This window comes from Schistocerca nitens, chromosome 5 (assembly GCF_023898315.1).
Source record: "Schistocerca nitens isolate TAMUIC-IGC-003100 chromosome 5, iqSchNite1.1, whole genome shotgun sequence".
NCBI lineage: Eukaryota > Metazoa > Arthropoda > Insecta > Orthoptera > Acrididae > Schistocerca > Schistocerca nitens.
In genome coordinates, this window is record NC_064618.1 from 793,814,751 (window position 1) to 793,840,876 (window position 26,126).

Genomic DNA, 26,126 nt, shown 5'->3' on the forward strand with positions numbered 1-26,126 from the left:
TATTATGAGAAGCAAAGTTGCTACTCACCATATAGCGGAGGTGCTGAGTCGCAGATAGGCACAACAAAACGACTTTCGCAATTAAAACTTTCAGCCATTGGCCTTCATCAACAACAACACACACACACACACACACACACACACACACACACACACACACACACACACACCTCATTTGTGTGTGTGTGTGTGTGTGTGTGTGTGTGTGTGTGTGTGTGTGTGTGTGTGTCTACTGTTGACGTTGACGAATTTGAAGACCAATGGCCAAAAGCTTGACTCATCATCTCCTCTATATGATGAGAAGCACCTTTCCTTCTCAAAAATAATATTGTAGTAGATATGTTTATGTTTTCACATATACCAGAATCCAGATTTCTTTTGGGGAATAAATTAGCATAAAAATTAATGGTCTCAAAAATGGGAAAAATTAGAGAAACTAGAGCCTATAGTTAATACAGAAAAGGTTACTTTTACACTCCTTTTGTGAGGATCTACCTGTGTACATGTGCTTGCAGCCTAATTGCCAGAAGATAACATTCCTGACAGGTTGACTGTACCTTCAGCCAACAACAAATCTGTCATGAGTCAACAGATAGAACAGCAAACTACAGGAAGTTGAGGGAGGAGACAGAAAGAAAAAAAGCCTACACTAAGAATGGCTGACTTCCTGCTCAAACGAGGAAACGACTGAAAGAAACAACATTCCCATCATTTACACACTCGCATAACTGCAGTGTGCAGAGCTGTGTTCATAATCGTAGCATGCACCAGTAGGGAGGAGGGAGGGAGGGGACGGGAGGGGAGGGGACGCGGAGAGAGAGAGGGAGACAGAGAGAGAGAGAGAGAGAGAGAGAGAGAGAGAGAGAGAGAGAGAGAGAGAAGGAAATCAAAGAAAACAAATTGCTGAAAAAATAAGTATTACATTATTATTATTATTGTGCATGGAATTACAATTCTTGACAAGTGTATAAAAAGGACTACACAGCTTGTGATTTGTGGCAATGTGTGTGGAGTGTAATGAAAGGGCACCACTGCAATGTCTTACCTCTCTAACAACTGGGAAAGAATCAGTCAGGCAAGAAGTTGAGAACATACAGAGGCATCATTAGCATCTAGTATCATGAGATTGTAGGTAATTTAATTAAAAGTAAGACCCATACTCTATATCTTTATCCACCTCTAATGAGCACTATGCTTTCTACGAACAGATAGGATACTTTCCACATACTGAAGTTGAAGACATGGAAACAACGAGAAGAAAAATAAGGGCACATTATTGACACACTATCTATTTAAATAACCACCACTAATCTCTCATCTACTACCACAGCAATGACATTAAACACTTTATCTACAAACAACTTAAGTACTTCTGCATTTTGTTTCTCACTATTCCAAAAATAACATTAACAGGGCAATGAAACCTGTGGTCCATTGGACAGGGCGTTCCAAAACAATTTCAACTTGGATCATGTATATTTTGGAAATGGGGATATACAGAAAGGTGTGGTTTGTGGCATACTGTGGAAGACCAGATCTGATACACAGATCAAGCAGAACTTCCAGATACGTTACATAGGAACACCACCATCACGTCTGTCAGATAATGATGCAAAAAGTTCAAGTAATCCTGAAGTGTCCTGAAGAGGGCAAAATCTAGATGTCTGTGTACACGTGTCGCAGATGTGGAATGAGTGCAAAAGTGAGACCTACACTGCAGTAGCGACCAGAAAGACTGGGGGAGGCGCACATCGGCACGGCGCGTCACGGACAGTAGTTGCCGCAAGTAAAGTCCCGTCCACCAGAGGGCACGCGAGAATTCGGCCGCAACCTCTACCGTCGGAACAACAACCCAGGCAGCACGGGTCGTGCCCAGCCATTTGACATCGGGCATGCCTATCAGACGGTTCCCGGTCTACACTATGTGAAGTGCGACGTTACTACACAATTGGCGACGAATATGGTCGTTCTTTCGCGTGTTGCGTCGTTGTTCCGGTTTCGCAGTTTATCCACGGCATGGAGGATTTAGTGCAGGTTTTGGTTGAGCAGCAGACAGAGCTCATGGCCACCATGAAACAAGTGCTTCCGACGTTGCTCTCCACGCAGTCTGCTCCCGCGCCGTTCCCTCCTCCCTTTCCCCCGTATGACGAGACGGCGGAGGATTGGGACGCATATGAACGTTGCCTTCGGCAGCATTTCCAGGCGTTTCATGTTGCCTATTCAGAGGTATGTCGTGCTCTTTTCTTGTCTTGGATATCTCCCTCGCTGTATCAAGTTTTGCGGCAGCTGACGCCATTGCAGGAACCCTCGTCCTTGTCTTTTGACGCGTTGTGTTTATTGCTGTCTTCATATTATCGCCGCCACACACATGTTGTGGCGGCTAGGGTCGAGTTCTATCAATGCAAGAAACAGCCCCATCAGTCTTACCGAGCGTGGGCCGCTACCCTGCACGGTCTTAGTCACAAGTGTCATTTTGTCATGGAGCAGTCGCGAGAGTCGTATGACCACGTTATGGTGTGCGACGTCATTGTTTGTTCGGCCCCGGATAGGGAGGTCCAGCAACGGGCCCTGCAGTTGGAAGACCCTTCCCTTGAGGAAGTCCTGTCCATTGCTCAATCGTATGAAGTCTCTCACGCCGCAGGTCAACAGTTGGAAGCGTGGTGCGCCGTCGCGGCGGTTCAGGGTGGCGCGGCCGCGTCCACTGCGTCCGGGGTGGACGATGTGCGAGCGGTACAATTCGGCCGTTCCGGCCGCTCCCGCACGGTGCGTAAACAGAGTTCTGGCCACCGGCCCCTGTTACCGTCGTGTGCGTTGTGCTATGTACATCATGATCGGTCAGAGTGCCCCCAGCGTTGGGCCATCTGTCGCAAATGTAATAAAAAAGGACACATTGCTAAAGTTTGCCGCTCAGCCTCAAAAGAATCGAAGGAAGCAGGTACAGAGGACATGGACTTTGACGTTCAGGAAGTTTCATTGGGCCAGGTTCCCGACGCATCGGCACACAAACTCTTTATCGAGGTGTCGGTTCGGTCGCGCTGATGACAACTGCAAGTAGATATGGGTGCAGCAGTTTCCTTGTTGAATGCACAAACTTACTCCGACCTTGGGTCACCCCCATTGGCGCCAGTTTACCGGTGTCCACGCGGTTATGGTAAACAGTTCATTCCCCAACTGGGTCAATTCACTACCGACGTTACTTACAAATCAGTCACTCGGCCTCTGAATTTTATTGTTGTCAGTGATGCGAGCTCCGCTAACCTTTTTGGATTGGATGCCTTTCAAGCTTTCGATTTTTCTATCACAGACGCCATACAGTTGGTCTCCGAAGACATTCCCTATCAATCATTGGAATCTTTGATCTCTGACTTTAAGGATATCTTTGAGGAGGGCCTGGGGTGTGTTTCAGACTTTGAGGCCCATTTAACGTTGAAGGCGTCGGCTCGCCCGCGTTTTCTATGCGCGAGGCACATCCCCTTGGCTCTCCGCCCTCAGGCAAAAGCAGAGCTAGACCGGCTGACAGCCCTCGGGGTCGTTCTTCCCATTTCTTCTAGTGAGTCGGCTTTGCCCTTCGTTATTGTCAGGAAACCCTCGGGAAAATTACGTCTTTGTGGTGATTTCAAGGCCACCATTAATTCCCAATTGGTGGTTGACACCTATCCCTTGCCTCGTTCTGATGAATTGTTCGAAAATCAATCTTTCGGAAGCTTATCATCAGATACCACTTGATGAGGACTCCAAACGGCTGGCAGTCGTCAACACTCCGTTTGGCCTTTACCAATACCAGCGGTTGGCCTTCGGAATACCCAGTGCCCCGGCGATATTTCAGCATTATCTTGAGCACGTCACGTCGACAATCCCTCATTGTACTAATTACCTGGACGACATAATTGTCACGGGTCGTAGCACGAAGGAACACTTGCACAAACTTCGAACCCTCTTTCTCAAATTCAGGTCCGTGGGCCTGCGTTGCAACCTGCGTAAGTCGAACTTCTTCCAACCGTCCATTGAGTATGGGGGCTACACCATGTCTTGGCATGGCATCCAGCCGCTAGGAAGTTTGGTCCAAGGTATCGTTGACCATCCGCGGCCCGCTTCGCTGAAGGAGTTACAACCTTTTTTAGGCAAGATTGCCTATTACTACCGGTTCATTCCCAGGGCTTCCACCATAGCCCGCCCCCTGCACTGCCTTCTGCACAAGGGTGTTCCTTTTGATTGGTCACCTGCATGCGAGCGAGTGTTCACCTCGTTGAAGGGCCTCCTCATGTCAGCGCCTTGTTTGGCTACTTTTGTCCCCAATAAGCCATTGGTCCTGGCTACAGATGCTTCGCAGTATGGGGTGGGGGCGGTCCTGGCCTATCGCAATGCGGATGGCTCCGAGCAGCCACTGGTGTTTGCATCTAAAACTCTTAGTCCTGTGCAGACCCATTACTCCCAGGTGGAAAAAGAGGCTTTGGCCCTTGTCTACGCTGTTAATGAAGTTTCACCCTTTCTTCTATGGCACGAAGTTTCAGTTAATCACTGACCATAAGCCATTAATATCGTTATTTGGCCCCGCCTCTCAGATTCTGGATAGGGCGTCCCACAGACTGCAGCGCTGGGCGTTGTTCCTCTCTAAGTACCATTATGACATTCATTTTTGCCCAACCGGACAGCATGCCAACACTGACGCTCTTTCCCGTCTTCCGGTGGGCCCGGATCCTAAGTTTGATCAGTAGGAGATTATGTGTTTTCATTTGGATGTGGCGTCCTGCCAAGCGGTTGATGGCTTCCCGATCACTAGTTCTAGAGTCACCAGGGAAACGGCAGCTGACCCGGTTCTCCGGCAAGTAGTTTGCCTCGTTCAGCAGGGGTGGTCGTCCCGACCCCCAGGCCGGGCCTCGGACCCTCTTCATAATTATTTTGTTCTACGAGACCACCTCTCAGTCTTGGAAGGATTTCTCCTTCTGACTACTGATGATACAGCTCCTCGCGTGGTTGTTCCTGCAAGTTTGCGAAGGGAGGTCCTCACGTTATTACATGAGGGGCACTTGGGTGTTTCCTGTACTAAAACCTTGGCTCACAGACATGTGTACTGGCCTGGTATTGACAGAGAAACTGAGGACTTGGTAGCCGCCTGTTCCCAGAGTGCGAGCCAACAGGTGTCTCCCAGGTCAGCGTTGTCTTCATGGCCACCTGCAACGCAGGCATGTTCACATAGATTTTGCGGGCCCCTTTCTCAATGGCTTTTGGCTCATTGTCATTCATGTTTATTCCCGATTCCCATATGTGGTTCGCTGCTCCTCAACCACTTCAGAAGTTGCAATCCAGGCACTAGCAAAAATCTTTTCTGTGGTAGGTCTGCCAGTCACCCTGATATCGGACAATGGACCTCAGTTTATTTCGCAGACCTTCCAGGATTTTTGTAGGCGCTGCGGTATTCGGCATGTTTGCTCTCCCCCCTTTCATCCACAACCGAATGGGAAGCCGAGCACATGGTGTGCACATTTAAGACGCAGATGAAAAAGTATGTGCACAAATTTCCTGCGGATGAGGCATTGACGTTTTTCCTGACGGCATACCTGACCACACCGATGGGAGAACGCAGCCCCACAGAGGTCCTCCATGGGCGCCAACCTAGGACTCTGCTGTACCTCCTCCGGCCTGGTCCTCGCCAGTCTTCGCAAAACGCGGTACCCCGCTTTCCTCCGGGTATGTCTGTCATGGCACGTGGGTTTGGTTGCAATCCACTTTGGATACCGGTGGTGGTTCTGCACCGCAATGGCCGCCAGCTATATACCTTGCCGGCGGGGGACCGGGAGGTACGTCGTCACCAAAATCAGCTACGTCCACGTTTGGACACCCACCCTCCGACCCCTCGGGTGCCGGCTTCCCCATTGCCGCCACCTGTGTTGTTTTCTCAAGGGACGCTATTGCCCTTCCCACCTGTGACTCCGCCCTGCTGCGATGGTTCTCAGCCTTGGCGGCCTCCAGTAGCTCCTGCACCGGCATCATCATAGTTAGAGATGCCCCGGCCCCCCTCGCAGGCCCACTTTCTCAGGAGGTGGACCAGGATCCAGAGTTCGATGGCTTGTCGCCCATTCTGTCCCGGGCTCCGGTGGTGGACGACGGGGGCCTCTTCGTGTGGGTCACTTCCAGCCATATTCGAAAGTTCCGGCTTGAGGGTTGGCAGATCCCCTCAACTCCAGCCTTCCAATGGACGTGGAGGTCATCGCTACTGCACGACGCTCCACCTTCCGACGCAGTGGATCACAGTGGCTTCACTCCCCGAAGGAGGAGGAGTGGAGTAGCCACCAGAAAGATCACTGGAGGCGCACATTGGCACGGCGCTGCAAGTAAAGTCCCGTCCACCAGAGGGCACGCGCGAATTTGGCCGCGACCTCTGCCGGCGGAACAACAACAACCCACACAGCACCGGCCGTGCCCAGCCATTTGACATTGGGCATGCCTATCAGACGGTTCTCGGTCTACACTATGTGAAGTGCGACAGAAACATGAATCGTGTTACTACATAAACTTAACTGTTACTTTTGTATCATCTTTACATTTCATTTTACAGTCTAACAACATTCAGAGTTGTTGTTTTACTGATAAAAACCCTTTTATTATTTTGATGTGCTACACAGGGATGGTTTAATGTCATGCTGGGGCCTGTAGTACTAAAGGACTGTGGAAGCTCTATTCTACACTATCTTATCTATTTTTTTCTAAAAAAAAAAGAAAAATGTATTACTTTGTCATACATTACTTGAAATTAATGTATAATAAAATCTTATTTTGGTGATTTAAGTAGTAACACGTGACATGCACCTAGATTTTGACCATTATCTGAGCATCGTGATCAAAATTACTCAAGAAACATAAATTATCAATCACCGCCAATTATTATTAGTTCTATTCACATGGCACGGAAAAATCGTTATTTATGTAGGGCTCGTAGTAAGTCAATCATAAAAATGAATTAAAATTTAGATTGCAACCTACTTCAGGCATGTATATGCAAAAATTGATGAGTGTGCTCTCTCTAATTTTAACTACGTGGAAATGTCAGGTAATGACTCTTGCATCATTTTTTTGTCATCATTTGATTTAACTATCTATCTCTGCTGATGTGTTTTATTAGTAAAAATACCGAGATGTAAATAGTGAATATGACGAACAAAATACAAAGAGGAAGCATGACTTTTGCAGTGATTGTGAAATCTGATGATGGTACAAAAAGATTTGCAGTACACTGGCAGAAAAGTTTATAATGTTCTCCCTTCAGAAGTAAATTTAGTAGATAGAAGTCCAAGCTTAAGGAGCCTCTGAGGCAGTTTTTTTATGGCTAGTCTTTTTACAGTTTGGAAGTTTCTAAATCAGAGTGAAAAGCCCTCCAAGGGCTGTAAAATTTATGTGTGATGCAATGTGAGATTGAGCAACTATGTAGATACACTTTTGGTTTGGAAGTGTTTCTAACTCCTAGAAATATAATATCTAGATGTGATATATGCTCTAAGAATATTACCCTTTAACATATATGGTACTTTCCACTGGTCTCTTTCTTTTATGTTTCACTTGTTATTTAATCTGTCAGTTTACCACTTATGTATAACTTTAATCCAATTTTACTTTTCCTCCTTTTGTAACATTATTACTGCTTACCTTATTGTGTCTTTCCAAGGGTCACATGTCAAACTTAGTTTAAAGAAATGATCTACTCTATATACTTGTGTGTTTATTACAGATGGGTCAGTTATGTAAGAAACAGGTAAATACAAAAAGAACTGGCACTTGCCTGCCGTTTCAGGCGCTAGCTTGTGCAGACTGTCTTGAAATTTGGTTATCAGTCATTATGGTTAATGTTAAAAAGTAAACTGCATTGTATTTTACACTGATGATTGTAGATCTCTGGATAAAATATTTTGCAAGTAGACTTAATAAACTCATAATGAGCACAACCATCAGGCACTATAGCTTGTCACTCATGTGAGATTTAATATGTGAACAGGCCCGCATCTCGTGGTCGTGCGGTAGCGTTCTCGCTTCCCACGCCCGGGTTCCCGGGTTCGATTCCCGGCAGGGTCAGGGATTTTCTCTGCCTCATGATGGCTGAGTGTTGTGTGCTGTCCTTAGGTTTAAGTAGTTCTAAGTTCTAGGGGACTGATGACCATAGATGTTAAGTCCCATAGTGCTCAGAGCCAATATGTGAACTACATAGTTAAGCAATAACACAGTGATTAACAAAGAAACTTAAGATTTTCTACTCATTAGTGTGTGTGAGAGTTTCATGGGTGGAACAACAATGATAAAATATCTACGCAAATACATGAAAAAAGGTGTACAGCCTACACCCAGAGGTCTAAGGTACGTACCTTCACACCAAAAACCAATTCCAACAAACAAAATCATACAACTGTTGTAAGTTTGGCAATGGTTTCAAACTCTTGTAAACATACATTTGGCATTTTTATTTTTTGTTACATAAAAGCAACAGAAATGGATTCTGATTGTGAAGATGCATTAGCAATTTGTGCTATAATTCTTGGTGTAATTGTTTGTCAAGAAAATGGACCCAAAAAGAGATGCTTGTTGTCCAGAAAGTGTTTGTCACAAAGAGAAACTCATGGAGCTTATTGGAGGAGCTCTGTGTTGAAGATAGTCAAGGTTTCAAGAATTTTGTCAGAATGACATGTGGGCAGAGTGAATAACTCTTGGCCTAGCAGCACCAAATTTTCAATAGAAAGACAAATTTTTGAGCTGCACTGTCACCAACAGAACAACTTCTTGTACCCCTTTAATTTTTGGCAACAGGTGATAATTGTACAAATTAACATACTCTCATCGAATATCACTGTCCAACATTAGCGAAACTGTGCTAGAGGGTGCTGGGTTATCGTGAATGTGTCACGGATTTCGTAAAAGTAAGTAGTATAATTTTACTTACTATATATTCTTAAAACATTTATACATGCACTAACTACATATTCAATTCCTTCCCAACAACCCACTATCTGAAGGCAAGAAACTGAAAGTTATTGTTAATGTCTCTGATATCAATAGTAGTTGCCAGATATCTAACCTTTAAGCAAAATAGTATAGGTTGCCCAAAACATTTGAAGTGTATGCACTTACACTCAGATATAGTATATCTTGCCAAAATTTCCCTCTGAAAGGAAGCAATGAAAATATGTTTTTAAGATCCAAGATGGAACATAATAAATGTTGCAGCCTTAAAGATAAAATACAAACATTGATAATTTGAAATAATTTTTGTTGTAAATATTGACTGATTTTGGCTCTAATAATTTTTTTTAAAAAAGAAAAGATATCATTCTGTTTCCTCACTAACACATTGCCAGTATTAGATTAGATTAGATTAATACTTGTTCCATAGATCATGAATACGACACTTCATAATGATGTGGAACGTGTCAGATTAATAAAAGATGTCTGTACAAGATATTACATTACACAAAATATTGCATGACACTAATGTTTAAGTTGTTGTTGTTTTTTTCCCCTTAATTTACATCTAAAAATTCAGCCAATGAGTAGAAGGAGTTGTCATCTAGAAATATTTTTAATTTATTTTTAAATGTTAGTTGGCTATCTGTCAGGCTTTTGATGCTGTTTGGTAGTTGACCAAAGACTTTTGTGGCAGCATAATTTACCACTTTCTGTGCCAAAGTCAGATTTAACCCTGCATAGTGAAGATCATCCTTTCCCCTGGTGTTATAGCTATGCACACTGCTATTACTTTTGAACTGGGTTGGATTATTAACAACAAATTTCATAAGTGAATATACTGTATATACTGTGAGGATCCCTAGCTCCTTAAATAGATGTCTGCAGGATGACCGTGGGTAGGCTTCAGCAATTATTCTGATTACACGTTTTTGAGCAATGAATACTTTTCTACTCAATGATGAATTACCCCAGAATATGATGCCATACGAAAGCAGTGAATGAAAGTAGGCATAGTAAGGTAATTTACTGAGATTCTTATCACCAAAATTTGCAATAACCCTAATAGCACACGTAGCTGAACTCAGACGTTTCAGCAGACCGTCATTGTGTTGCTTCCACTTTAACCTCTGATCAATGGACACACCTAAAAATTTTGAAAATTCTACCTTAGCTACAGACTTCTGTTCAAAGTCTATATTTATTACTGGAGTTGTGCCATTTACTGTACAGAACTGTATATACTGTGTTTTATCAAAATTTAAAGAGAGTCCATTTGCTGAGAACCACTTAATAATTTTGTGAAAAACATCATTTACAATTACATCACTGAAAGAACATTCTCAACAGTATAAGCATTTATGTCCTTAAACTTATCTTGGTCTATAAAAAAGTTGTCTATCAATGTACTGCTGTTCTTTGTTATCCGAGTAGGAAAATCAATGACGAAGCTCAAATTGAAAGAACTGAGTAATACTACAAGGTCATTCTTCCTATTACACTCTATCAGGGAATCAACATTGAAATCCCCACAAATGATAATTTGCTTCCCCCTGTCTGACAGATAGCACAACAAAGCATCCAAGTTTTCTAGAAATAGCTGGAAATTCCCTGAGGGGGACCTATACACTGTTACAATTATGGAAGTGCCATCATTTAGTTTAAGTTCAGTGGCACATGCTTCCATATATTGCACTACACAAAATTTTTTAGTTTCTAAATTTTTTATGCTGTGGAAGCTTTTGACATATACGGCAACTCCTCCTCTCATCATATTATCTCTACTTACATGTGCAGCTAATTTGTACCCTTCGATGCTAACCTTTTGCATGTCAGTGACAATGTGGTGCTCAGACAGGCATAGTACATCTATTACATTCTCAGTTTCTATATCTTCTAAACAAAGCAGAAGCTCATCAATTTTATTCTTCAATCCCCCAATATTTTGATGAAATATACTAACATTATCTTTCACTTTACTTTTGTGAATATCTTGAACTTCTTTAACATCTTTAGTACTTGCCTTGCTGAGTTTCCCACTGGACACTGATCTTACACTAAAAAAGAGTTTCCACCATGAGATGTAAGTTCCTCCCCCCTTTAAATTTTCTGCTATCAGCCCAGTCAGTTTACCCTTCCCTTTCTTGTTAAGATGTAGGCCATGTCTAGTATAGTCCCACCTACAGAGTGAATCAACAGGAAAAACACCAATGTGTGACCCTGCACCAGATCCAAGTACCCGTTCCAACTCCAAATTAACTCTTCTGACAGGAGAGCTCAAATGAGGTCGGTCGTGGCGCTCCAGAACCGACACAAACCCAACACTGGTATGACTCGATGTTGATGTAGTCTTTGCCAGGTCACACTCTATGCTGTACCCTGGATCTCTGTCAATACTGTTGCCCGGCCCACTCACAATAACCACGGCATCTTCCTTAGTAAAGCCTCTACATAGTGCACCTAAATCCTATGTAACCTGCCCCAGTCCAGCACTAGGTTTGAAAAAACTTGTGACCTGGTATTCTGACCCTAATTCATCCTGCAGAAGTTGGCCCACAGCCCTAGCATGCGAACTACCTAGCAACAAGACTTTCTTTCTCTTTGCAGACTTCCCTACATTCTTATTCAATTTGCTGCTGAAAGCTTGTTGAGCCGTCTACATCTACTTCTGTGAGAGGCTCATCAGTTTGTGACTGAGGCAACAGGTCAAACCTATTTTATACACTAATAACAAAGCTGTCAGAAGAATTTCTTGGCCTGTTCCTTACGCCTGTTGCCACTTCCCACCCCTGTTTACCCTTCTCCCCCCTTAACCTGCCCAGTTCTCGCCTAGCCTCATCTAACTCAGCCTGAAGGGCAGCAATTTTCCCCTCCTGTTCCACAATCTTTCTATCTCTACTGCATAGCCTACAGAACCACTGATGGGTCTCGCTCATTTTCCCAATTCCCACGCCACTACAATCAACCCAATGAAGAAAGTTACTACATCCATCACACCGGACCCCGGAGCTAACGATTCTACGGCACGTCAGGCACTTTACACTCATTGTACAAATCGATTTTAGTGACAGAAAGACAATTAAGTTACCGGAAAACAATGAAAATACGTGTACGAAAAATTAGGCCTACTCGCGACTATGTAAACAGTGGTTCAGAAGTTTTTTACTGGAAATTACTTGAGAGATGACGATACTCTACAGATATAAAGGGACAGCAAACGTAATTAGCACACTACTAAACTATCAGTAAATGCACTTAAAACTGCGGCATGAAATTTAATCTGAAAGCTCAAAAGTTCGGCCTGTGTATTGTCTGTACCTGCAGCCTTATTTTCAGCTGCACAAAATAATGTCACTCTTTCTGCTGTAGCAGCAGCAGCTTGGGCTTCAGCCTGCTCAGTAAGCATTTCTGTAACATGATACGTAAAATCAGAATTTTTTTGTTTTACTTTAATAAGCACTTTCTCATTCCTTGTGTCTCTGACTTCAGCTGAAATCAGTCTGCAAATGCAGAGTATTTGTTTGTTGTGTTTGACTGTTTTTTATTTTGCAATGACGAAGCAACTGACTTCATGCACATTACAGCTTGCTCTGTAGCAGGGGTCATCTTCCTCTTCTTTGCAAAACTGGGACCCCTCGCAGATATTGAAAGCAATGGGGAGTGTGCAGTTGATTGTGATGATGGTGACAGCACTGCAGGTGCAAACATGTTTGTTGTAACAGCTGGGACTTCTTCATTAAAGCTTGTACATCGGATTTCAGTTGCATTGATTAAAACTTCATCTGATTCATCATTGTTATCATCACTACCCTCTTCAGTGGTGGCTACGTGGTGCACATTAAATGTTTCTGATGAATTCTGAGATACCCAAAATGTAAACATTAAAACAGTGTCCCCCCTAAAGCTACTTACTAAGACAGCGATTAAATTTTAAAAGTATTTTTTCTTACTTTTATAGGAACCACCTACAAAAGCAGAATGGGAAGAAGTATCAAATGGATTTGAAACAATATAGCACTTGCCACATTGTATTGGTGCAATAGATGGCCGACATACTGAAACAGTGCAGCCTGCTGGAACTGCGTCATTATATTATAATTACACAGGAACATTTAGAGTTGTGCTACTAGCATAGGTAAACGCGCATTACAACGTAATCAGTTACGAAGTAGGTATGGGAGGAAGTATTTCAGATGGTGGTGTGTGATGTCTTCAGCCGCTCCAAGATGGGTGAGCGATTTTCTAAGGAAACGACTGCTCTACCCACACCAAGACCACTTCCTGGAAGAAACGAGGATGTGCCATTTCTTATGGTGCGAGATAATGCTTTTGCTCTTTCAGAGTACTTGATGAAACCATACGCAGGGTAGCAAGAGAAAAGCAGCCAGGAAAGAATGCCATTCCGCGCTAGAAGAATTGTGGAGAATTTTTTTGGAATATTGTTAGCAGTTTTTCGGTGTCTTAGAACAGCAATGCACCTAAGTCCTTAAAAACAACGTTAGCGACTTCTGCAGCTGTGTCTTTGCACAATTTGGGAAGAAATAAAGAAAGTGGCACAGTTTACTCACCACCTGGCAGTTTTGGTGTGGAAGATCCAGAAACAGGCAGGGTTCGGATGGCAGTTGGAGGATGTGTCCGTAAAGGGAGGCATGTCTTCAGAGAAAGGGAGGCAACGCAAGAAGAACCGCAAGGAATATAAGGGATCAATTTGCAATCTATTATGTATCGGATGTTGGTAAAGTGAAATGGCAAGAGAAATACGCATAAATAAATATCGAGTGAAAAGACAAATGTCGTTAAAAACTTCCGAACGAAATCCTTATAGCTTTCGTTATTAACAATAGAAGCCATTAACTTGCAAAGTACTTTGTATCACAACTTGACAAAGTGATATGACAAGAGAAATAAATAAATTTCCAGTGAAAATGCAGAAGTAACAACAAAATTTCTGACTAAAAATCTTTCAGCTTCAATTACGCTAGTGAATGACATTTTACTTACGACTGTAAATATTTGTCTCCCCGGCTTGTTTACGCCTTCCACAATTTTAATATGCTCGTAAAATATCCACTTCGGAACGTAGATCTCAGTTGTCACGCACCCAATTTTTAGTTTTGTGCGTTTTACAAAGCTCACGATTGTACTGTTTTTTCATATTTGTCCCTTTCATTTCACAATCCACAAGCGGCCTGCCAACTTTATCCGAAACTTCTTTCAGCAAATCTTTCCCTTTATATCTGTCTTTATATGCAGAATCAGGACGCCCTCAGAGGTTTCCTCATTTCAATTCGAACAAAAATTGAACTGTTAGATCTGTTGACCAATCGCACGTCGCCATTGTCGAAAGAAACGTAGCAGACGACGAAAGAAACAGAGCAGACGACACAGCACATGCGCACGTCACACAACTATGCCGTATTTTTGCTCAAGGACCATACACTACAAACTCTAGACAGAACTTCCCTCAACTAGTTGTTCAGACTCGCGACTTCAAACAACTGTTGAAAACTAAGTCAAACTTCGAGCTGAAAATAGTTGTCAGTTGAGTTAGTTGGAGTTGGTTTTCAGCGTGAAGACGCCTTTAACGACATTACACGGACAATGACAGAACATGCCCATATGTCTGTTTACACTAGGGCACTATGTAGATTAACAGAGTACCTACAGGTAAAAACAATAACAACTCTTGTAATATTATTAATCAGCAACAGAACGCTTATTCTACAATTCTTTTTCATTTATACAGTAGATCGTTCCAAACGAAACTTTGGAGCAGTAAAAAGTACTCGCTGGAGGGGCAAGTAAATCACATAATTATCTCCTCCACGCTTTCTGCTTGTTTCCTTCTCTGTTGCGTTTCGTCCAGTCCTCAGTTGTTAGGACTGTGCAACAATAGGTAGCTTTCGATCAAATAGCATACTGTATTTGCTTCAGCACCGGCTAGACGACCTTTGAGATCTACAATGCTTTGGCGAAATAGCACGGTAGCAGCAAGAACTACATTGTTGAACACTAGTCCGCTCTTCAGGCAGTTGTGTGAACAAAGAGCAGGTGCATTGTTCCCAGATATACCATACAGCGATAGACGTCTATTCGGTTGCAGCTTTTACTGAAGTTGCTACTTGGACGCAGTGATACTGTCAACTCGTTTACATGGGGCTCCCGAAACCGGATTTCGTAAACAGATTTCCCAATACCATTATTGAGTGCTCATGTAAACGCTTCAAAATCGATTCTGGGTATCAGATACCTGTTTCCCAATTCTGCAGTCGATTTTCGTTACCATGCAAACGCAATCGGTTTTGAAACGTGCTTGGGTTGTCAAGTTACGTAGTGTTTTAAGAGTATTCGGTTAATATAGACTTATCGTGCAGCGAAGGAGAAGCAGAAATATTAAAATGAACATCAAGCTCTCTATCTGATTAATTGAAAAGAAATAACGACTGTGTTGACTGAATCATAAATTGGATCAGCTGTTTTCCAGCCGCCGTATTTAACTGGGCTAGCAAAGCCGCTCCAGACCTTAATATGTAAACACGACAGAAACGGTTTCCGAAATTCGGTTTTCGCCTTCCGGAAGATGTCACATGTAGGGTGACCAAACGTCCCGGAAAACCGGGATTGTCCCGGTTTTCATCCCTGTGTTCCGGTGTCCCGAAAATTTGTTTCGGGACGCTCAAAAGTCCCGGAATTCAGTTTTTAAATACATTTCGTGAAACTTTCTCAAATTTTTGGGATTTCGCTTTATTAAAGGAAATACAACACAAGAAATTAATGTATTTTAGCTTATCTGTCTAAAACCTCCATTGCCCCATACAAGTAATAACAGTATCAGTATTGATACACTCAGGCAATAATTTACTTTGAGCGGTACTTTGGCCAACAAGTAGTAAGTTGTATTACTGTAACAGAGCTATGAAACCGTTCGATTGTCGCGCCACTTACTCACACACTCATTGTCAGAACAGTGTAGTAGTTGATGTTTTGTCAAACAAACTGCAATAGTTTTTTCTCATATTAGGGGTTGGGGAAGCCTGACTTACACATTTAAAAAAGGTGGTTAGTAGTGGAAGCTGGAAACCTAACACTACATACATTCACCGGGGGAGAATGAGCAAATCGTGGTTCCTGAATGCGTTGTACATGAAACCATGCATGAGAACTTCACAGAAATGCGTTGATATGCGGAACACCAACTTACTGTAAAGACAATGTGTTGGTAAATACCGGCCCGTGCTACCATCTGCTCATATTGGTGACCCCACGTCAGTCGTGAAATGCGTCCATTTTTTCGAATTTTTGCTCCATTCCAAGGAATGCAATTTCATTAAGAAAGGTCGTTTTCGTTACGAAGCAGAGTGTTCCGTATGTAACTGTTTTATTAGTATAAGTCATGGTGGACGTTCCGACATAGTTGATCACATCAGGTCAAAGAAACACATTAACAGATACAGTGCACCGAGCTGCAGTAAAACTCTACAAAATTATTTTGTGAAACATCAGTCAAGTGAAGAGAGAAAAGTTCGAGCAGCCGAGCTTACACTAGCCTACCACACGGTAAAACATCACCCAACTTATAGATCTAGTGATTGTACTAATAAGCTTAACAGCATTAGGTTTGATGATTCTTCCATTGCAAAAAAGTTTAGTTCAGCAAGAACTAAAGTATCAGCCTTAGTGAAAGGAGTTATTGCTCCCCAGAGTGTAAAGGAAAGCCTTGAATACATCAAAAGTCTTCTTTCTATGGGATATCCACTGATGCCAGCAATCACAAGGCCACTGAAATAATTCCGTTTGTTGTTCAGTTTTTCGATATTAATCGGGGAATTCAGACCAAACTTTTGAAGGTGAGTTCCCTACCTAAAGAAACATCTGACGAAATTTCAAGATTTTGTATGAATACTATCGAAATATTTGATCTTGAGAAAAAAATGTGTGGCATTTTGTGGAGACAACAGCAACACAAACTTTGGTGGTTTAAAAAGACAAGGCAAATGCAACGTATTTACCAAATTAAAAGCAACATTGCATGAAAACATTGAAGGCATAGGGTGCCCTGCACATGTTTTACACAATAGCGTGCAGACATCTGCTGACAGTTTAAGCTGTGATGCTGAAACTATCGTCATGAAGGTAAACTCTCACTTTTACATATATACTGTTAGAACAGAGAGGCTTAAGAAGTTCTGTGATTATGTGGGAACTGAATATATGAATGCAATGTGTCACTCGAAAACTCGCTGGTTATCACTGTTTCCAGCAGTTGAAAGAGTAATCCGCCTGTTTGAACCGTTAAATGATTTTTTCCTAAATGAAGACAAAGCCCCCAAAATATTGGTTCAGTTTTTCAGTAACCCTTGAAGTGAAGCCTACTTTCGTTCATTCACAGTCAGCTTAGCACTTTGCAGCATGGGATAAAGGAAATTGAGGGAAGCACGAAAAGTATAATAGAGGTAAATGATGTTTTGAAAAATACTCTGGAAACTGTTACTAAGAGGAGAGAACAGCAGTTCATTTCTTTTAATGTTAAATCTGTCCTTTAAAGAGCAGATGTATCAGAAGCAGCGGAAAGGAGTTTTACAGTAGAAGTTAACAAGTTTTATGACACTAGTGTAGAATATCTCAGCAAGTGGAGCGCCTCATATTTACCCTCATCGCCGGTGTTTGATTGGATGTCACTGAAGAGAGTGCCAAAATAGGAAAGTGTTGAAGAGACAGTTTCTTATCTGAAGAGTAAAGAGATTGAGATCGATGATTCCATTCTCCTTGATCAGTTCGGCATACTGACAAATTTTGTTGAAGAAAGTCTTCACAAGTGGAAAGAAATGGCTCTGAGCGCTATGGGACTTAACATCTGTGGTCATCAGTCCCCTAGAACTTAGAACTACTTAAACCTAACTAACCTAAGGACATCACACACATCCATGCCCGAGGCAGGATTCGAACCTGCGACCGTAGCAGTCGCGCGGTTCCGGACTGAGCGCCTAGAACCGCTAGACCACCGCGGCCGGCCAAGTGAAAAAAAAAAAAAAAAAAAACAGCACTGAAATGTCATGAGAAGTGGGTGTGTTTTTTAAAAGCTGTGACTATCTTCAGCATTACTCTGAGTTGGTAATAATTGCAAGGTATTTATTTGCAATCCCAGCCCATAATGCCAATGTGGAAAGAGTATTTTCGTTCATGAATATCCAGTGGACTGATGAAAGAAACAGAATGGAGGTGGACTCTCTTGAAGCAATCCTGCAGATCCTGTACAACTACAAAATGGATTGTGCCGAGTTTTATCACTGTGTCTCAAAGAACAAAGAGATGATCAAGAAGGCTGGAGGCAGTGAAAAAATACCCTTTTCTCCAAGGACAGTCAATTCCATCTACAAGTGCTCAGTGATATGAAAGCTCATGTTAATATTAATTGATTAAAAGTTGAATGGCTGTAAAATTTTGTAAAATCGTAATACATTTCTTTATTACTGTCTACGTTTATTAAATGTCATTAATTATACAGATAATTTAGTTTATATCAATCTTTTGTATCCTCTTATTAGTTATAATAATCGGGTTAACAAAATGTATCAACAAAACATTAATATTTAAAATTAAGAAACCTGGGTGAATGTGTCCCGGTTTTCACCGAAAATAATTTGGTCACCCTAGTCACATGTAACCGTAGTGTCCAGAAGTGACACTGATCCCGTAGTGAGCGTTTACAGTCACGTAAGAGGGCAAGGCTTCTATTCGTAGGCAGAAGACTGGTGGAACATTAACGCTCCTCCTCTGTTCCTGCGGCCTTGGCAGAGCCTTTCTCGCCACCCTCTTGTATGGCCCTGGCCATACAGTAAACATTGTGGGGTTGGAGAAGCCTGACTTACACATTTAAAAAAGGTGGTTAGTAGTGGAAGCTGGAAACCTAACACTACATACATTCACCGGGAGAGAATGAGCAAATCGTGGTTCCTGAATGCGTTGTACATGAAACCATGATGAGAACTTCACAGAAATGCGTTGATATGCGGAACACCAACTTACTGTAAAGACAATGTGTTGGTAAATACCGGCGCGTGTTACCATCTGCTCATATTGGTGACCCCACGTCAGTCGTGAAATGCGTCCATTTTTTCAAATTTTTGCTCCTTTTCGTCGTCACCATGTGTCCGCCACACAACGCTCCGACCAGAGCCCCAACTCTGGATTGCAGTGACGAAAGGACTGCAGTGCAAGATGTGTTCTCAGTGTGCACAAACAGTGTTAAAATCAGCGCACAGATGACTCAAAACTCGTTTCATAAAATTTCGGGCATGCAGTCGCATAAATTCAACTTCTTCTGTGGCCGCATGCACAGTGGTTCGGTCCGTGGGTTTAGAAGGACGGAGCAAGTGCTGGAGCGTCAGTCACATCGGTTCACTCTGAATATGGCTGGACGGTATTCAGCCGAAATATTAGAAGTTGTTGTTGTTGTGGTCTTCAGTCCTGAGACTGGTTTGATGCAGCTCTCCATGCTACTCTATCCTGTGCAAGCTTCTTCATCGCCCAGTACCCACCGCAACCTACATCCTTCTGAATCTGCTCAGTGTATTCATCTCTTGGTCTCCCTCTACGATTTTTACCCTCCACGCTGCCCTCCAACACTAAATTGATGATCCCTTGATGCCTCAGAATATGTCCTACCAACCGATCCCTTCTTCTAGTCAAGTTGTGCCACAAACTTCTCTTCTCCCCAGTCCTATTCAATACTTCCTCATTAGTTATGTGATCTACCCATCTAATCTTCAGCATTCTTCTGTAGCACCACATTTCGAAAGCTTCTATTCTCTTCTTCTCCAAACTATTTATCGTCCATGTTTCACTTCCATACATGGCTACACTCCACACAAATACTTTCAAAAATGACTTCCTGACACTTAAATATATACTCGATGTTAACAAATTTCTCTTCTTCAGAAACGCTTTCCTTGCCATTGCCAGTCTACATTTTATATCCTCTCTACTTCGACCATCATCAGTTATTTTGCTCCCCAAATAGCAAAACTCCTTTACCACTTTGAGTGTCTCATTTCCTAATCTAATTCGCTCAGCATCACCCGACTTAATTCGACTACGTTCCATTATCCTCGTTTTGCTTTTGTTGGTGTTCATCTTGTATCCTCCTTTCAAGACACTATCCATTCCGTTCAACTGCTCTTCCAAGTCCTTTGCTGTCTCTGACAGAATGACAATGTCATCGGCGAACCTCAAAGTTTTTATTTCTTCTCCATGGATTTTAATACCTACTCCGAATTTTGCTTTTGTTTCCTTTACTGCTTGCTCAATATACAGATTGAATAATATCGGGGAGAGACTACAACCCTGTCTCACTCCCTTCCCCACCACTGTTTCCCTTTCATGTCCCTCGACTCTTATAACTGCCATCTGGTTTCTGTACAAATTGTAAATAGCCTTTCGCTCCCTGTATTTTACCTCTGCCACCTTCAGAATTTGAAAGAGAGTATTCCAGTCAACATTGTCAAAAGCTTTCTCTAAGTCTACAAATGCTAGAAATGTAGGTTTGCCCTTCCTTAATCTAGCTTCTAAGATAAGTCGTAGGGTCAGTATTGCAGTATTGCCTCACGTGTTCCAACATTTCTACAGAATCCAAACTGATCTTCCCCGAGGTCGGTTTCTACTAGTTTTTCCATTCGTTTGTAAAGAATTCGCGTTAGTATTTTGCAGCTGTGACTTATTAAACTGATAGTTTGGTAATTTTCACATCTGTCAACACCTGCTTTCTTTGGGATTCGAATTATTATATTCTTCTTGACGTCTGAGAGTATTTCGCCTGTTACATACATCTTGCTCACCGGATGGTAGAGTTTTGTCAGGACTGGCTCTCCCAAGGCCGTCAGTAGTTCTAATGGAATGTTGTCTACTCCGGGGGCCTTGTTTCGACTCATGTCTTTCAGTGCTCTGTCGAACTCTTCACGTAGTATCATATCTCCCATTTCATCTTCATCTAAATCCTCTCCCATTTCCATAATATTGCTCTCAAGTACATCACCCTTGTATAGACCCTCTATATACTCCTTCCACCTTTCTGCTTTCCCTTCTTTGCTTAGAACTGGGTTTCCATCTGAGCTCTTGATGTTCATGCAAGTGGTTCTCTTATCTCCAAAGGTCTCTTTAATTTTCCTGTAGGCAGTATCTATCTTACCCCTAGTGAGATAAGCCTCTACATCCTTACATTTGTCCTCTAGCCATCCCTGCTTAGCCATTTTGCACTTCCTGTCGATCTCATTTTTGAGACGTTTGTATTCCTTTTTGCCTGCTTCATTTACTGCATTTTTGTATTTTCTCCTTTCATCAATTAAATTCAATATCTCTTCTGTTACCCAAGGATTTCTACTAGCCCTCGTCTTTGTACCTACTTTATCCTCTGCTGCCTTCACTACTTCACCCCTCAGAGCTACCCATTCTTCTTCTACTGTATTTCTTTCCCCCATTCCTGTCAATTGTTCCCTTATGCTCTCTCTGAAACTCTGTACAACCTCTGGTTTAGTCAGTTTGTCCAGGTCCCATCTCCTTAAATTCCCACCTTTTTGCAGTTTCTTCAAATTTAATCTGCAGTTCATAACCAATAGATTGTGGTCAGAGTCCACATCTGCCCCTGGAAATGTCTTACAATTTAAAACCTGGTTCCTAAATCTCTGTCTTACCATTATATAATCTATCTGAAACCTGTCAGTATCTCCAGGCTTCTTCCATGTATACAGCCTTCTCTTATGATTCTTGAACCAAGTGTTAGCTATGAGTAAGTTGTGCTCTGTGCAAAATTCTACCAGGCGGCTTCCTCTTTCATTTCTTAGCCCCAATCCATAGTCACCTACTACGTTTCCTTCTCTCCCTTTTCCTACTACCGAATTCCAGTCACCCATGACTATTAAATTTTCGTCACTCTTCACTATCTGAATAATTTCTTTTATTTCATCATACATTTCTTCAATTTCTTCGTCATCTGCACAGCTAGTTGGTATATAAACTTGTACTACTGTAGTAGGCGTGGGCTTCGTATCTATTTTTGCCACAATAATGCGTTCACTATGCTGTTTGTAGTAGCTTACCAGCATTCCTATTTTCCTATTCATTATTAAACCTACTCCTGCATTACCCCTATTTGACTTTGTGTTGATAACCCTGTAGTCACCTGACCAGAAGTCTTGTTCCTCCTGCCACCGAACTTCACTAATTCCCACTATATCTAACTTTAACCTATCCATTTCCCTTTTTAAATTTTCTAACCTACCTGCCCGATTAAGGGATCTGACATTCCACGCTCCGATCCGTAGAACGTCAGTTTTCTTTCTCCTGATAACCACGTCCTCCTGAGTAGTCCCCGCCCGGAGATCCGAATGGGGGACTATTTTACCTCCGAAATATTTTACCCAAGAGGACGCCATCATCATTTAACCATACATCGCAGTGCCAGCACAGCAAGGCCGTTTTGGTTAGTGTTACAAGGCCAGATCAGTCAGTCATCCAGACTGTTGCCCTTGCAACTACTGAAAAGGCTGCTGCCCCTCTTTAGGAACCACACGTTTGTCTGGCCTCTCAACAGATACCCCTCCGTTGTGGTTGCACCTACGGTACGGCTATCTGTATCGCTGAGGCACGCAAGCCTCCCCACCAACGGCAAGGTCCATGGTTCATGGGGGGGGGGGGGGGATATTAGAAGAAGAAGTTGAATTTATACGGCTGCACGCCCGAAATTTTATGGAACAGTCTTTGCGCCACGAAAATATGAAGACTCAAAACTCGTCCCTATCGACATCATCGAACCTTCCGTACATCAACAATGCCTACCACTTACGAATCCATTTTCACAGTCAGTACAATTCCACTATGAATTGTGTCACCTGTACACAACGATATCGAGATTGTTGGCAGCAACATTTTCGCGCTGTCAGCGCCTTCCACAACACGTGTGCAATTTGAACATTCGCATACTGCCACGCAACAACCGTTTGTGTGTCACGAATGGTTGTCGGCCATGTTGTCTCACACTATGGACCTGCTTTTAGATTTGGAGGGTAGTGCCTTTGCGGGCTATGTTCCCATTCGGAACCGAGTGCAACACACGAGCGACACAAACTGCGTGCCTCCTTCATCTTCCGCGTCCAGTCGTTTACCATTTTGCAGTAACAAACCTGGCTTCACACACAGTCGCCAGCCACCTTGTCTGCCGCAGGAGACTTAGTACTCACCTCAAACTGCTACCTCTTGATGCTGCCAACACCACCTTGTGGTTCGCGACAATTGACAGTATTTTCATGGCAACAGGAGTACACAATGATGATGCTAGATACGTCAGTTTACTCTGCCATCTAGTAGGTCAAGTGGAAGTCATCAGTGACGTCATGTTACCATCGCCTCAAACGACAAATACGACACGGTGAAGTTCACACTCCTACAGCGCCTCTCTCGTATCCCTGAACAACAAATACAGGAGGCTATGTACGATCATCAGCTACGTGAAAACACTATGTCTCACCTCTGGTGACGTCGCTGTGTAGCCGTCGACCGTGCCCTCGTGCCGGACACGGTATTATGGACACTATGGATGGTGAAACTATCGACGTAACTACAACTAGTGTGGTCAGACTTGAGTCCAAACCTCTCGAGAAACGACTCATGCTAACCGACCGTATGTTATCCTGTTATCACTTTCAGCGCCCACCACCGCCGGCTGAGCCAGTTCGTCACACACCTCTCTGTCCAACTCCAGCATGCCGCAGCAGGAACACCTCGCCCCCGCCACAAGACAAGGTCACATCCGGTGACTCTAACTCATCACGATTGTTGTGCTATTGGTTTCATACTACCTTCGGGCAGAGAGCTCGAAAATGTCGGAAACTATGTGGCTTACCAAACGCCTTCAGCGGGCTGTCTGCCTCGATAGCTGGGGAGCGATGAACATATTGAATATGTATATGGAAAATGAATTCGAGAAAATACTTAAATTCAGAATCACAATAAGAAATATGGTAACATGCTACGAATTGTCTTCAACAGAACGGGTATAGGTTAGGAACTGGATTCCTAGTAGAGAGAGAATGGGTTGGGTCACGTTCCCGACCCTAACCTCACCTGCAAGTCACACATGGAAAATAAATCAGTAGTACAGCAGGTACAAGAATATGGCGGCAAACATCTGGTGTCTGGTATAAAGGAAGATCTTGAACTCCCTAAGGATGCGTTTAGAAGGATGGAACTGACAATAATAACAAGGCAGTGAAAGGCTTTGCGATGTCGCTGTTCGGGACTGCTCTTCTGTCCACGTAACTTATCCTGGAAGGAACACACATCAAGGATTTACTGAATAATTAATTTTGGTCTGAGAAATGATGATGAGGAACCTCAGGCTGCAGAAGAAGGAAAAGTTCATGCTGAACTGTCACCAGTTGAAGGTGACAGTGAAGGTGCTAAATTGTGCTACTGCTAAAGACTGAATATGATTCCTCACTCTTTGAATGCTGTAATTTATGACTGAAATTGTCTGTCACCTTATTTATGACATTTAATTGTAGCCATTTTTGTTACTGTTTTTGTGGAATAAAAAAAAAATGGTCAGCGTGACGGACTGCCGTCCTAAGCGTCCCGGGTTCGATTTCCGGCTGGGTCGGAGATTTTCTCCACTCAGGGACTGGGTATTGTGTTCTCTTCATCATCATTTCATCCCCATCCGGCGCGCAAGTCGCCCAGTGTGGCGTCGAATGTAATAAGACCTGCACCGAGGCGGCCGGACCTGCCTCCCGGCCAATTTTCAGCAGTCTAAAATAGACACTACAGCCCGCTCAGCCCTGCATAGTTGCCTATCCCCCTCACATGTCGCACAGGATCACACCACTTCTACGGCGCCCGTGGCTAGATGCCTCTTCATTCAGGACCTAACTACAAAACAATTCTTCCTTGTTGATACGAACTCTGATACCAGTTCCCTGCCATACGACAGCAGGCTCGTTTTGGAGTCGTCGTCGACTATTAATCTGCTCTCGGCAGATGACTCGGAAATCTCCATCCATGGCGTCACCTCATGCGCCATACAGATTACAATGAATTTACTACGCACCTGGACATTTTATGTCAGGGACATGTGCGAAGCTATTATTGGCGTGGGTAGCCTATGCCACTACAAACTTTTGATCATGGCGTTAATGCAGCACATTATCGGGACTCAGGTTCAGACAGATAAGTCGCAACGCTAGAAACTTGTAGCGAAATGCGGGAAGACCTGCACAGAATGAACGCTTGGTGCAAGAATTGACAGTTGAACCTCAAGATAAAAAAAAGTGTAGCGTATTGCGCACATACAGGCTGAAGGATCCACTATTGCATGATTACGCGATTGGTGGACAACCACTGGAAGCAGTCACATCCATAAAATATCTGAGAGTGTCTGCAGAGCGCGATTTAAAATGGAACGATCACATAAAGCTAATCGCTGGTAAGGCAGATGGCAGTATAATATTCTTTGGGAAAAGCATCAGCAAATGTGGTCCATCCACAAAGAAAGTACGAGGGTAATCCCAAAAGTAAGGTCTCCTATTTTTGAAAGTAAAGAACTCTGTTTGTGTGGCAGTTGGTCACACTGTTATGAAGAGTGCTTCACGCGCTGTGTGTAAATATGCGCACGCCGCGCTGAGGCGCTTCAAGTCTTGGCATGGCAACCGTTGAGAAGGGAGCTCCCGGTGGTTGTTACCGTCAAGTGCGAATTGCGCGCAGTTATTCGGATTTGAAATCCATCGCCAATTGACGGAAGTGTACGGTGACGCGTGCATGGATGTCAAAAATGTTCGTAAGTGGTGTAGAGAGTTTACAGGTGGTCGGACCGAAATTCATGACGAACAAAGGAGCGGGAGACCGTCAATTGCTGAGGAGACAGTGGATTAAAGTGCTCAGGTCAACCATTTACGCTGACAGGCACTGTGAGGCTGAAAAAACTCAAACGGGCAATTCAGAACCGGAGAAAAGGAATGTTGAGCAAAGGTGTACACATTCTCTATGACAACGATCGCCCACACATCGCTCGGCAAACCGTTGCTCTCCTGCAACAGTTTCAGTGGAACATAATCACCCACCCACCCTATAGTCCTGACTTGGCGCCCAGTGACTATCACCTGTTCCCTAAGTTAAAAGAATATTTGGCCCGAAAGCGA

General features: G+C 43.2%; 1 protein-coding gene across 1 annotated transcript in view; it reads right to left on the reverse strand.

Annotated features, from left to right (window-relative positions):
- Window positions 1-26,126, reverse strand: part of LOC126260723 (Down syndrome cell adhesion molecule-like protein Dscam2) — a 329,702-nt gene that overhangs the window by 198,613 nt on the left and 104,963 nt on the right. The gene's annotated exons all lie outside the window — the stretch shown is intronic.